The following is a 14,421-nucleotide window of genomic DNA, read 5'->3' on the forward strand; positions in this document are numbered from 1 at the left end:
AAACCTACATCTTCAAGTTCTTGTAAGTCCATAAGTTATTCATGTGACGTGGCTGTGGCTGTGTCCCTTCAGTGGGCTGGGTCCCTGCCTAGTTTTACATACGGTGCAGTGCACCTCTGCCTCCTATCAGCAAGAAATGTGTCTGAAATACAAACATGAATATAAATAAAAGGGCCAGGGATGTCTGAAATGGAATAGCAGGGAGCCAAGACAGTCCCTGCTAAAGTAAGCTATGAAGACTGAAAGAACTGGCCAGCAGATCGAGAAGCATCCTAGGGGGGAGACAAAAGTATGTGAAACCTGAAAAGATGAACGGAATCCTGAGATAAGCCAGGAGAAGGCGATTTGGAAAGTTTAAGACTTGCCGGCTCTCATTCAGACCCCAGCAAGCCTGTGAGTGGGAAGGGGTTCTCCCTGACAGCTGCCCCCTCCCCTCTGCAGCCTTGCCCTACATGAGGCACCAGGCACAGACCTGGAACCTTGGATCCTCTGGGAGTTCATCTCAAGGGGGCTCAGAGCCTCTCTGCACATTCCTTTGCTGCAACCCACCCTGCCCAAACAGCCTGGGAGGGAGGCTCCCACGCAAGTTACTTACATCAGGGTCAGACCTAAGGTAATGAATTCAGTTCTGTTTACATTCAAAGTGCCTCACTCACAGAAGGCCAGGGAGTGCCATTTACTGGATGAATTTCGGGGTTATGAAACAATTAAAATTCCAGCCGCCCCTTAGCCTCTAGGAGGCCAGAGCCCTGGAGAAAAAAACGGTAATTGAGAGAGGGTGAGGTTACAGAATCAGCATGGAGTGTGGGTACTCCTGGGCCAGCCAAGGCAGGGTGTGTGGAAACAGATTGCTGAACCCCACTGCAGAAGCAGCTTTGTTTCCTTTAGCCTTTTTGGTAAAAGCAGGGCCAAACTACAAAGAGAACCAGCCTCTTTCAACAGGTTGTTAAGCCTGTCTTAAGAAGGGCTTGAGATTTACCATCCAGAGTCTGTAGGCTTTCCAAGATTCTTCACACTGCAACAAAGCAGTTTCTTTGATTGGAATGAGCTGAATGAGATGAACACTTCTGATGATTCACTAGAGAAGAGTTTCCATAAAGAAGCAGGGGAGAGAAACCATTCCCAAGGAAGGCTTCAGCCTATGGGATTTAATTCTGGGGCCCAGGTCAGTGCAGTGAGCCTGCGCTCTGCAAGCACCCTGCACTGCATCACGCTCCCCCAGTGAACGCAAAGGACGTTCTGCATATCCGAAAGGAAATCATCTGGAAGTCAGATGAAAGCCAGAAGTGGAGACAGGAGAATTATGGTGTTGCATCTGAGGGGGTGGTAGGGGGAGGAAGGACCTGGGTGAGCCCTCCTGCTGGGAGGCAGCCAATGGGGAGCCTGTCTGTGCACAGATTCCTCCCACCCGCTTGATGGGTCTTTCCCCTTGCTGAGCCTTGAATACAACTGCCTTGGAGTCCTGTGATCCTTCTAGCGAATCATGGAACAGGTGGGGGGCCGTGGGATCCCCAGCACAGATCCCAGTCACGGTTTCAACTACAATGAAAAACAACGCAAAGATTAAAGTTAACCAGAAATTGGCAGGACCTCTGTGAAAGAAACCATACAATTTTGGTGCTGGACATAAAGGAATGCTTGATGCTGTCCAAGGGAAAGACCCTATTTTATCAAGATGTCACATTTCTCCCACATCATTGTAAGTATGATGTCATACTAACCAAATTCCTCTTTCCTTCCATATATATAATGTAATATATACACAAAAAGTATTTATTAGTGTGTGTACACATACACACACACATATACTCACACACAAATGTTATTTGTGTATATGTGAGGGAGGTAAGAATATGGAAAGATTTGACACAATGACTCAAAAATTCATCTCAAACAGGGGCTGGGAAACTAAGGCCTTCAGGACAAATCACCCCACAGCCTGTTTTATAAATGGGTTTCGCTGGAACACAGCCTTGTGTATTACTGTCTATTTCTACTTTGTACTACAGAAGCACAGCTGAGTAGCAGTGACAATGGCCTGCAGAGCCCCCAGCATTTACTATCTGGCTCTTTTCAGAAAGTTTGCTGACCTCTGACCTAGAAAAATAAATTGGTAAAAACAGCCAAGAACACTTTGAAGAGGAAGAATAATGACAGTCCGTTTGCACTATTAGGTGTAGAAATACAATATAATGGTTTGGTGCTGGTACAAAAATAGTCAGATAAATGGAACAAAACAGAAAGCTCAGAAATAAATTTGAGAGTATATGAGATTTTAACAAGTGATACAGGTAGCATTTGAAAAATGAGGGAAAGAATGGGTTATTTGGTATATGCTGGAGAAACAATTGGCTAGCACGGAAAAAAAAAGCAAGATCAATACAAGGTATCAAAAAAAAATTCCAGATGAATTAAAAATCTAGATGTAAGGAATCATAAAGGAACAAGAAAGAAAAGGGACTAATTTCTGTTTGTTCTTGGGGCCTAGCCTTTATAAACACAGAAACAAAAGCCAAAACATCCAAGGAAAAGATTGATCAAGTGGATCGGTAAGATTTTAAATTTTTATGTATCCAAAAAAAAATTACAGTATTAAAAAGCAAATGACAAAATGGAAAAAAAAAGATTTTTCTAGTGCAAGACAGACAAAAGAGTAATATTTTGCAAGCAACAGGAAAACCACTTTAAAGAATTAAAGGGCCAACAAACACATGATTACTAGCAATTGAAATAAAATATCATTTTTTCACTGAGAGGTTTACAGACCAAAAGACATATGACACCAAAAGACATATGCGTTAGCAAGTGTCCACAGAGGTGGGCACTTCCATCCAGATCAGTGAGAGTGGGGACTCCCACAGCATTTCAGGTAGGCAACTGAGCCAGGCAAATGCACACGTTGTGAGCTGAGAATTCCACTTCTGGAAAGAATCGGCTAAATTCCCATGACTAAGATGGCCTTGACTCACCCAGTGTTAATCCAGCATCTACTATGTTGCCTTGTCTGAGCAACAGAGTGACAAGTCCTTATTTCTAAGGAGCTGTCATGAGAGTGTGGAGAGTCAGACAATAAGAAAGGAAACAAGAACAAAATAATTTCTGCTGGCCTAAGGAAACATGCAGAGATACCGAGAGAAGATTTATGGGTAAGAATGCTGATCACACTACCTTTTATAATAGTGAGTGAGTACTGTGGAGGGTGTTAACATTATGTTTTTGAAGAATACTTAAAGATTCGGGAAATACAACGCATTAAAAGAAAAACACAGGTTGCAAACATCACGTATTTTGTAATTTCAATTTACATCTAATAAAATATAAATACAGATATGTTAGAAAAGCAGACTGGAGAAACAGATATCAAGTGTTAACAGTGTTCATCCTCAGGTGATAGAATTACGAGTGATTTTCATTTTCTTTTTTGTGGCTTTTTATAGTCTCCAAATTACCTACAGTGAATACTATTTCCTTTACAATTAAAAAAAAAAAAACATGAGGAAATTATTAAACAGGTCAGAGAAAAGAGGCCATCACTGATCTCCTATGTAGGATTGCAGTGGTGTTTTATCATAAATTATTTACCAGGTTCTTGGATCTCTTTCTGTAGGCTGACATTGTTTTTATTAGCCCAGCACTTCAGGTATAACCTATATATGTATAATCTATATGTATATTGTTTTAAAAGACCAGGAAACCCCCTGAGGAGTGAGGAAACCTGCCAGGTGCCCCACTGTACTGCAGGTCCCTGGCATCTGGCTCCCTCACCGACTGCCATGGGGTCACAAGGCCCCCAGCCTGGGGTACGGTGTCTTCCCAGGCTCACCTGCTGCGAGTCTCATCCAGGGCAGAGAGCTGAGTGCTTTGGGTATACTGGCCAAGGGACCCTGGGTGTAGGATGATTTGTGTGCACGTGATTCATGGCCAGTTCATTTCTCTAGATGATTCAGAGATCCAGTGGAGAATCTCTTCCAAGAAACAATAAGAAAAAGAGGAAAATGTTGACCATCAAATAAACTGAACCCAGAATGGGGGACTTGCCTGCTGATTCATTCGACTCTTTCTTTTTATTCTGGCCAACTGCCAGCAAATCAACTCTAAATTCCTATTAAAAGGGGGAAAACTTGAGTTTCTAACTCCAAATTGAATCCATCTAAGGCTGATGCATTTGCTGAGTACTGAAAATGATTAAATAAAATATGAAGTTAGGCAATTATTTGGACTTTCAAGTCATTTCTTAATGTTTCCTATTTTAAGTCAGCCAGTTTCTTCCAGGCAATTTCAGAAAAAAAACAAGCATGCTCTCAATTGCTTAAGTGTTTCAGAGACAGGCTTTGGGCTTAAAATTTAGATTGGTAATAAAAAGAGTCAAAAATTAGGATGCTGTGAATCATGAGTGAGGATGGGAAGGAGGGTACAGATGTAGGCAGACGACTTTCAGAATTCTTACAGACCCTTATTATTTAGAAAGTTTTTTAAGTTTTTGGGGCTGATTTACAGCACACGTGCTTATAAAATCAGAGTAAGAAAATGAAGTGCATAGGCCTTCTTTCTGTTTAGGAGAAAGTTACCAAGATTCTCTCACCCACATTAGTCCTCACTTAAGTGTTACAAGATGTGAAGGATAAGACTTATTAGCTTCTCCTTCAGTTAGAAGCACCAGGTCCTGGCTGGTAGATACCTTTTACTCTTCCTTCTCTTCACTTGCCTCTAGACAAGTGGCTCCCAGGGAGACGGATTCCCATCACACCATTCAGCTGAAGTCTACTGCACACTGCTACACTGCAGGGCCCTGTAAACACAGCCCCCCTTGGATTCACACCCTCCATGGCCACAACTGGGCAGAAACACTTTCTCCTTGGCCGTTTGGGAGAATAATGATGGATATTTAACAATTACCATTTGTTGGGCACATACTCACTCCAGGGGCAATGCTAAACTCACCCTTCCTTCCTTCTTTCCTTCCTTCCTTCCTTCTTCCTTCCTCCCTCCCTCCTTTTTTTCCTCCCTCCCTCCCTTTTAATTATGGGGCAGGGGCAGAGGGAGAGGGAGAATCTCAAGCAGACTCCCCGTTGAGTGTAGAGCCTGACATGGGGCTTGATCCCACGACCCTGAGATCATGACCTGAGCCGAAATCAAGAGTCAGATGCTCAAGGGACTGAACCACTCAGGTGCCCCACTAAACTTCTTTATGTGTCTGATCTAATCTCATCCTCACAAAAGCCCTGAGAGGCATGCATTATTATCACTGATTAACAGATGAGAAAACACAGAAGTTAGGTGATGTTTCAAGATGCCACAAACTCAGAGATGGGGCTCCAACCTAAGCCTGACTCCACCCTCTCATTCACAGTCACAGCCCTGAGACCCTCCAGGCTGCCCTCTGTGCCTCTGACAGCCCAATCTGCCAATTTGGGCTGCTTTTCTTTTTGTTTTCTTGAGGTTTTTGAGCCCCAAATTGCTGAGTCTTCTCAAACAAAGAGTCTCTCCTTTCTCTAGCGAAAGAGCACAAAGAACTATTACCAGAATGGTTGCAAACTGCTATGCTCACGAGGTACCTCATGGCCATGAAATATTTGTTGGCACTGGGTTTCTGAGGATCTGAGGCTGCAGACAGCACAGGTCCTTATATGGAAAAGACAGAAACTATTATCAGAGGACAAAATACCACAAAGTAAGTGAGGAGAAGAGGAGACTATACTGAGACGCTCTGGCTGAAGAAGGGTATAGACATAAAAGTCAGAGTTGGTTTGGATCCCAGCACCCAAGGCAAAGAGGGAGAAGGCCAGAAGGAGAACAGCCTGGCCACAAGCCACACTGTCCAGGCTGCGAGACCCACCTGGGAGGGACAGAGACCACCAGCACACCCAGGCTGCCTACTAAATGCCACTTTCTCTTGGGAAGAGAACATGGTGATAAAAATGGCAGGTTGCTGCTTGTGCACATTTGGGCAACGTGACACATATTTGCTTTGCAGTAGGGGCTGGTTGATGCATTTTAAGCCCCAGAGACATTCATCCTGAGGCCTAGGAATTGGAAAATTGTGGCTAAAACATACTACAACACAGTAGTCTCAGCCAAACACAAAATAAATGAAACTGAAGGTGATAAAGCCACAGTGTAAATTATCATTAATATGCAAACAGAAAAAGGAAAATCATGACCATCGCAAGACCAAAACGATGATGGTACAAAAAAAAGATAAGGTGTCCTTCCCCCAAATTATAGGAATTCCCAGTGTGCACACATACATCTAGGCACTCAGCAACACCACCAAGCAGTACATGAAATATTGAATTAGAATCTGTATTTCAGAAGCTTCTACGGACTCACCTAGTAGGTGACAAATAAGTGGCCCTTGGGCATTCATAAAAGTTGAAAATCTATAAAAATGTATACTATTTGCCAATCAGAACTGAAGATTAGGTTTGTGTCTTATTAATAATAATCTGTTCCTGGCTCCCACTGGTCTGGAAAAAATATAATAGTCCATTGAGAGAGGCAGGTTATTTTCCAGTCTAACAAAATAATACAAAAAAGTTAGAAGTACTTTGAAAAACAAAACAAAGCCGGGGTGCCTGGCTGGTGTGACTCTTGACCTTGGGGTCATGAGTTTGAGCCCCACACTGGGTGTAGAGCTTACTTTTAAAAAAGAAAAGCCAAAAAATACAAATAAATGATATATTAAAACACTGCTCCCTTTTCGGAGAAAATTGATCACTCATTTTTTTTCAGGTGCATGTAACGTAAGAAAATATTTAGTACTTTGTTCAGCTTTTGAAAAAAAGAGCACATGAAAAAGTTCTGAATTACCTGTGGTATATTTCATAATAACCAGCCATAACACCCTTTGGACCTTCTAAATTGACTCTGAGTTACAGTTCTAAATAATAGAGTGTGCTGTTACACTATTAAAATGTATGCACACATTTGTCAAAACTCAGTGAATATAAATTTAAGATCTGTGCATTTCAATATACATAAATTAACTCAAAAAAAAAGTATAAGCAAAAATTAAGTTCTGGTTAATAATGTATATTTAAGGAAAGTGAATTGGTGCCTACATTTTCAAAAAAATAAGATGGGTTAATAGATAAATAGATGGCTAGATAAATATATAAATCATCAAGTATTGTAAAATGTTAATGCAGAATTTAGATGGTGAGTATACAGGTGTTCACTATATGTTTGAAAATTTCCATAGTGTTGGAAAAAAAATTATGCACATAAATACCCAATTTCACTGAAAACAGTTGATATAATATTATACAGCCATTAAAAATTATGATTACTAAAAATCTAAAGTTTAAATAAAGTTAAAATACTAAAGTTTTTCATAAAATGCCAATCTTTGAGATGTAGGATAAAAACATAAATTTAATTATCTCATCAAGATTAAATACTTTTGTCTTTGAAATATTTAGAAGCAAATACACTAAAATGCTAACAGATCTTAGCAATCGGCAGCAGCATTACAGGTGACTTCATGTTTTTCCTTATGTATTTTTTTTATTTCTCTCTAACAGTCAAAATGATTATATATTACTTTTTCAAATCAGAAAAATCCTTATATTTTAAGGATAAGAGAACTGACCCAAAATGCAAACACACCCACTAAACCTAATACTATGTTTTTTTGGCCTGGTCTCCCCTGGAAGCAAGGCACAAGACTGATGGACCTTCAGCCCTCAAGTGAGACTGAGAGGAAATTAAGCTAAGGGATTAGCCCCCAGGCAGGATTAGCTCTGTGCTGCTGGAGATCATCAAATATATTTTCACACAGAGGACAAAGGAGGGCCTAATAGACATCTGGGGATAGCAAATGGATCTGAGATTCTAATCACCTCCCCAGGGGAAGGCTTCCTCTTGGAGAGGCTCCCTGACCAAGCCGAGGCTGACTTGCTGACCCGCGTCTGTCCTGGAGGCACTGCTCAGTTCCTTTAATCATCCACCCAAGGCTCTGAAATCTAGAAAGCATCCCTGCCTAGCATTCTGCATAAAGCCAATCCTGCCCCTTTGGTAAATCATCTGCAATTCTCATCTCCAAACCAGAGCACCTTGGATTTCCACCTCTAACACCAAGGCACATTCTTCAGTGATTGGAGGGGAGACTGGAGATGCTTACCCCAGTTTCGTGACTTCTATGGAGCCAAAGCCCTCTCTATTCCCTGTTAGTCTGCACCACCGTTTGGGGGACTGCAGAGGATTCAATTACGCAAGACAGTCACTGAGCTTCGGGGTGAGGGGCAGGATGCTACTTGCTCTTGCAGCATGAGAAACCCCTCGGGGCCTAGGAGCTGTTGGGACACTGTTGGAAGGGGCTGGCTACCCCTGCCTTCTGAGGTGGGCCAGCCAGTGAGCACAGGGAAAGAGACATGCTTCCAGCAGATTGTAACCTGGGAGGAACAGAACATCACGGCAGGAATAGTGGCCCCTGGCTAAGGACAGGCACAGAGCAGAGCAGAGGGAAGGCCCTGGGTCGGAGCAGCATTCTGTGGAAGAAAGCAGACAGCCCTGGGTTCCGGGGAGTAAGAGCAAGGAAGCCAGTTTTATCAGCTGTGGTGCTGTCTTCTGTGAACACACGGTAAAGAAGCTTGACACCCAAACCATGCATATTTCTGCTGGCATCTCATATCCATGAGACTGAACACCCAGACTGCTTAAAAACACAATCGGCTACCAGAGCAGGTGTGTCCATGCAGCCCTCAACAGTGAAAGCAGAGCGGCCACCTGCAAAGTCCTCACTTCAGACTCTGACAGTGACAGTGGCCATGTCACAGAGGCCAGGAGCAAACATATTCTTTATTTGGACTCGCAACAGCCTTTTGTTAGGATGGCTCCTCCCGGGGCTGTATGTAAATCATTTGTGCAATCAAACCAGATCCTAATGGCTTCTGAGTTGACAGAGGACAGAGGCTTAATCAGGAAGCACCGTCTGCCTGCAAGCTCATCCTGCTTCCTTCTCTGATGCAGCTTCGGGGCCGCAACCCACTGGGAAGATCACTCATCTCTGACAAGCCTGTGTGCCTGCTTCTGAGCTCTCGCTTGTCCCAGGGTGAGAGCAGATGTCCCTGGGTCCCTCCAACCTTCAGACCCTCGGATTCTCGTCTTCAGCAAAATCACTCCCCACCACAGCAGCCTGGGTTGGGAAGCGTGGGGAGGAGAAGGGGAGACCACACATGCCCACGTCACCTTACCTCTCACACTCTCCAGGACAGACAGCAGGCATGACGGTAACCTTGCGAAGCTTCCCTGATGCAGCCAAGGATGTGTGTGTGTGGCAGGGGAGGTGTTGTCTCTAAAGTGCAGGGACAACTGGGGGCTGAGGTGTCTTTGCTTTGCCCAACAGCCCTCCGTTTAGACATCTCTGGCCCCTCGGGTTCACCAGAGCAAGTTCCTGCACTTGGTGGGACGGCGCCATGTGTCCATCCTCCTCACACCACCAAACCTTACACAGGTCACAGAAGGAAAGTCACAACCAGGTGCCGGCCCCTCCACTCCCGCCTGCCTGGCCAGCGCCGCACATCAACTGGGTGGGGGGGGCCCACAGTGCATCAGAAAATTAGCTGGCACTCACAGAAAGAGTCCTCTAGAGGTTTAAGTAACTAGTGTGCAAATGGGAAAATACCAGTGGAAAGGTCTTGTTTCATCCCAGCGGATGTCCACTGACTTTTTCTGTGTGCCACTTAGCTCACACTTCCACAGGGTTTTGGTCACGCATCTCTGTACTCCACTAATTCACTCTAACTCTCCTTTTAGGCATTTTATTTCTTCCTTTACCATCTGCAGTACCTACACCTGAGAGCTCTCAGAGTTGAATGTGTAATTTCAATGGTGTTTTTAAGTAGGCACTACACCCAGTGTGGAGCCGAAGATGAGACTTGAACTCATGTCCCTGAGATCATGACCTGAGCTGAGATCAAGAGTCGGGTGCTTAACCGACTGAGCCACCCAGGTGCCGCCCTCCATTGGCTTTAAAAAGCTTTCATAGTATGGCTTTAGAGAAACTTCACAAATTTGAATAAGTTTTTTGTATTCCAAGATTGGTCCACATCTTCTTTAGTTTTCCAGCAAGCATATGAAAACATGTATGTTATGTGTGTAAAAGGGAAAGGTGGGCAAAGACCATGGGCATTCATGTCCAAATCCAGGCACATCACTGGTAGTCCGTGACCCTGGGCTAGTTCCTTGAACTCCTGGTACCCCAATTTCCTTATTTAAAAGTGGTAATAATATAATACCTATTTTAGATAAAGGTTTCTTGTAAGGACTAAAGGAGATAATATGCTTAATAAGTGATTGTCATAGCCATGAAAAGCAAACATTAGCTAACCAATTATAATTCTTTTCTTGATTAATATTTTCAGATGCTAATCATCTTTTTTTCCCTCAAAGTAGAGCGCAAAAACCATTGTTATTCATTCCGGCTTTCTTCTTTCTACGGCAGCAAAACCAATGTTCACAAAAATGTCTTTTTCAGGCTTCATGAGAGATGTATGCTTGCAGCGTCAACTGTGTGGTTTCCTTATATTCTTTTTTTTTGCCTGTGTAATAGAAATGGGCTATTTTAGAACTTTCAATTTGTATCACAGGTCACCTAAAATCTTGCTATGGTCTGTTACCGAGTCACAGAGGAAATTTTAACTTAGAAAGAAATTCTCTCCCACTCTGAGTAGATGGTACTTCTATCATTTCAGGGAGTGAGTAGGTCAGATTTCCCACCACGCACTTATGCGTGCCAAGAGCCACCAGCAAAGATGCGAAGGATGAGTCCAACCATGAGGATAAAAATGAGGACACATGCTCTCCCTCCCCATCAGATCCTATCAGAGCCTAACTCTCAGAGGGAGGCACTCCTCTTTGTGACCAAAAAGGGTGTTCTTTGACATATTAACATAAAGTGAATAATTAAGCTGAGGGAGATGGGCGGAAGGGAGGGATAAAGCAGAGCACGAAACAGGGGACAGGGAAATCAAGAGAAAAGAGATCATGAAAGCTCTTCCGGGGGCCCCTGGGTGGCTCAGTCAGTTAACTGTCTGCCTTGGGCTCAGGTCATGATCCTGGGGTCCTGGGATGGAGCCCCATGTGTTGGGCTCCCTGCTCAGCGGGGAGCCTACTTTTCCCTCTTCTCCCCGCTGTGCTTTCTCACTATCTCTGTCTCTCTCAAATAAATAAACTTTAAAAATCTTTTTAAAAATTTTTAAAAAAGGAGAAAGTATGTGTAGAAGCTGAAATGCAAGGGAGCACAGAAGCAGCAGTGATGACCAGTGGTGCAGACGCAGCCTTCAAGGGGCAGGCTTTCCCTGCACACCCACCCATCCTGTGTCATCCTCTTTTCTCACGCTCACTTCCCCTTCTCATCTGTCTCCAGAGCCTCAGATCTCATGTCTGTTAGCCACACATGGAGGGTCCCCACTTGGTACCCTTCTGCCACACCCTGTACCCTTTCTGTAGATACCTTCTCATTCCTCCGTTTTGGCTGCTGTCTCCGGCCCTGCGAGGGAGGGAGGGGTCCCCAGAGCCCCCTCCTCTGTCCGCCAAGAAGGGAAGCCATGCGCTTTTCATCAACCCCTCCCTCCTTACCCCACATCTGTAACATGCCATCCACTGCCCATAATCGCTTGCATTTGTCCTTCTCTCCTGCAGCTAAGAGAAGACTAGATCACTGCGGCCATTCTGTTGGAAGGCTCCTTGGTGGTGATGCCCCCTCTTCAAGCCACATTCAAACTAATTAGTAAGGTTTTCTTGGGGTGGGGGGCACAGTGATACCTCCATCTTGTTGACATGTCCCCTGTGCATTTGCTGGGTGGCTGCCTCGGGCTCGTGGACCACACACTTTGTGTCTGCGGCATCCACAGGCAGGAGGGCAGATTTAACTACCCAGACTGCACAACACAGCACCAGGGACTGGTCTTCATGGCAGCAAGTGGATGCCATTCATTGATGGGGCCTGTCACCTTCTCTTTGAAAATCTCAACCTCCAGAGAGATACCTTTTAAAAACACCAATTATCAGAGACGCAAGTGGATACTTGCTCAATAATGTTTACTGCATCATTATTCACAACAGCGAAACGATGCAAGCAATCCAAGTGCCCAGATGAACGGATAAACAAACTATGAGGTGATCATACAACGGGATGTTATTCAGCCATAAAAAGGAAGGACATTCTGATACACGGATGAATCTTGAAAACGTGGTATGTGAAATTAGCCAGACAAAAAAAGGAAAAATACTGCATGATTCCACTTACATGGGATACCTAGATTAGGCAAATTCATAGAGACAGAAAGTAGAACAGAGGTTACCAGGGGTTGGGTGAGGGAGGAATGAGGAGTTACTGTCTAATGGATGCAGAGTTTCTGTTTGGGATGATGGAAAGTTCTAGAAATAGTGGTGTTAGCTGCACAACACTGTGAATGTCTCCAATGCCACTGAACTATATATACTTAAGAAGGATAAAAATGGTAAATTTTATGTTATGTATATTTCAGCACAGTTTAAAAAAAACAAAACTATATCTAAAATAGTCTAAGAGCCATAACAAAGCACTCCAAACAAACCTCTAGCTATGGACCGCTATAGCTTATATTTTGGGTGTCACTATAAGATCTTGTGATTTATTTCATTTTCCATGTGTACAATACTATAGATTCTCTCTCTCCTTTTATGGCAAAGAAGCTAAGATTCACTAGTACTGTTTTCAATCTGTAAAATACACATTCAGACGGATTCAAACTGTTTATAAATGTTTTGAAGGCAGCTTTTAAACAGTGACCAAAGCTTTAGCAAGTTTCTTCTCCAGAGCCTAGCTTTTTTTTTAAACAATGGCACATTTTAAAATTGTATTTTATTATATCACCAAAGGTAGTTTTTCCTCTATTGATATTTTAAGTCCATACATTTTAACCAACTACTACATGCAGGCTCTCTTCATAAGAAATGCATAATTTCTCTGTAGTCATAACTTATTTGTGGAAAAAAAAATTCTCAAATTTATCAGAAAATATGGATTTTTTTCATAGAGGTATCAAATCTTAAAACTTGTTGGAAGCAATGCAGGAGTATCTTCTACAATCCTTTATGTTTGTTTTTTGCATATATACACAGAAATACATTGCTTCTTATGGAAATATGGGAAGGAAAAAGAATGAAAGGAGAAAGCAGCTGGAAAGACTGGAGGTAAGACAGAGGGAGGAGACCAGGGAAAAGCGCAAGCATTGTGTTCTGTCCCTAGACAGAGCTCTAGCTGACCCGCTACTTTATTAGCCCGTGTCAACTGATAGGTCAGGACCCTGACACTTGCTTTCTGGTGGGTCAGCAGGGCAAACGCGGTGACGTGACAAGACACCCAGCAAAGGACCGCCATCCAGAACATCAGGTAGTTTAGCAAACTCGCTGCTTGTGTTCTGCATCTAATAACTTGTTCCCCTAGAGCCAAACACCTTATATTCGAGGTCTGACCTCCTCATAACACCTCTATGAGGTGGAGGTTATTATTCGCATTTCATATGTGAGGGAAAGTAACTTACCCATCCCCACAGGTGGGACTTGAACCTGGGCTCTCCACAGAGCTGAGCTGCCTCTCTGATGAAGGAGCTCAGATGCAAAGGGGGTCAGAGTCCCTGGTGGGCCACTCAACTCCATGCTGACTGTGCTCACGTTCCAGGTGGACCAGAAGAGTATACAACAAAAAATAATGCTGTGCCCTTGATATTTTGGGGGATCAAAAGGGGGCAAAGTGGTGGCTACGCACTCCTTGCCCCACTAGAGTCACTTCACGTTTATCAGTCCTTTGTAATGAGAGCAGAGCCAGCCTCTGAGGACTGAGGGGCCCTAGAAGCACGAGCACTTCAGGGTCCCCTGCAGAAGCTGGAATCCCAAACACGCTACCGTCCTCTCAATCGGGACACCCACAGCTCACCATTGTGCCTCCCACTCTGCCCTCCTCAAGCCTGGGCACCCTGCAGACCCGAGTCTAGTGTTCTCTGGGTTACCGGTGAGCACAAAACACCTACGTAACAACACTTTGTCATTTATGGACACAATACTCTTCTCTGGAAATTTATGCCAATTACATGCTTCTTTAGAAATCCTGAGTTTGAGAAGACAACCTTCTTTTAATAAGGGTCTCACCATGGTGTTCTGCTTTTTAAACGTCTTTTCTTCCCAGGAGACTGTTTCCACACTGGGACAAATGAGAATCTCTTCAACTCCCCCATTAGAAGGGTCACAGACGGTCCTGGGGGTGAGGGGAAGCAGTCTCACGTGAATTAAGAGCACAGAAAGAACAGGAGAAAGAACCCTTTATCCTGTGCATTCTTGGCTGCATGGAAGAAATCATAAGGAACTCTTGAACCTCAAGGAGTCTATTTCCCTCAGTCTTTGAAGTCAACAGTATTCCTTCAGAATTCCTCCTGAACT

At 43.7% G+C, this 14,421-nt stretch overlaps 1 protein-coding gene across 7 annotated transcripts in view; it reads right to left on the minus strand.

The window, feature by feature from the left end:
- The window catches only part of MTCL1 (microtubule crosslinking factor 1), a 122,541-nt gene that overhangs the window by 52,673 nt on the left and 55,447 nt on the right, over positions 1-14,421 (minus strand). The window lies entirely within an intron of this gene.

Source organism: Phoca vitulina, unplaced genomic scaffold (genome assembly GCF_004348235.1).
Source record: "Phoca vitulina isolate PV1807 unplaced genomic scaffold, GSC_HSeal_1.0 scaffold105, whole genome shotgun sequence".
Lineage (NCBI taxonomy): Eukaryota > Metazoa > Chordata > Mammalia > Carnivora > Phocidae > Phoca > Phoca vitulina.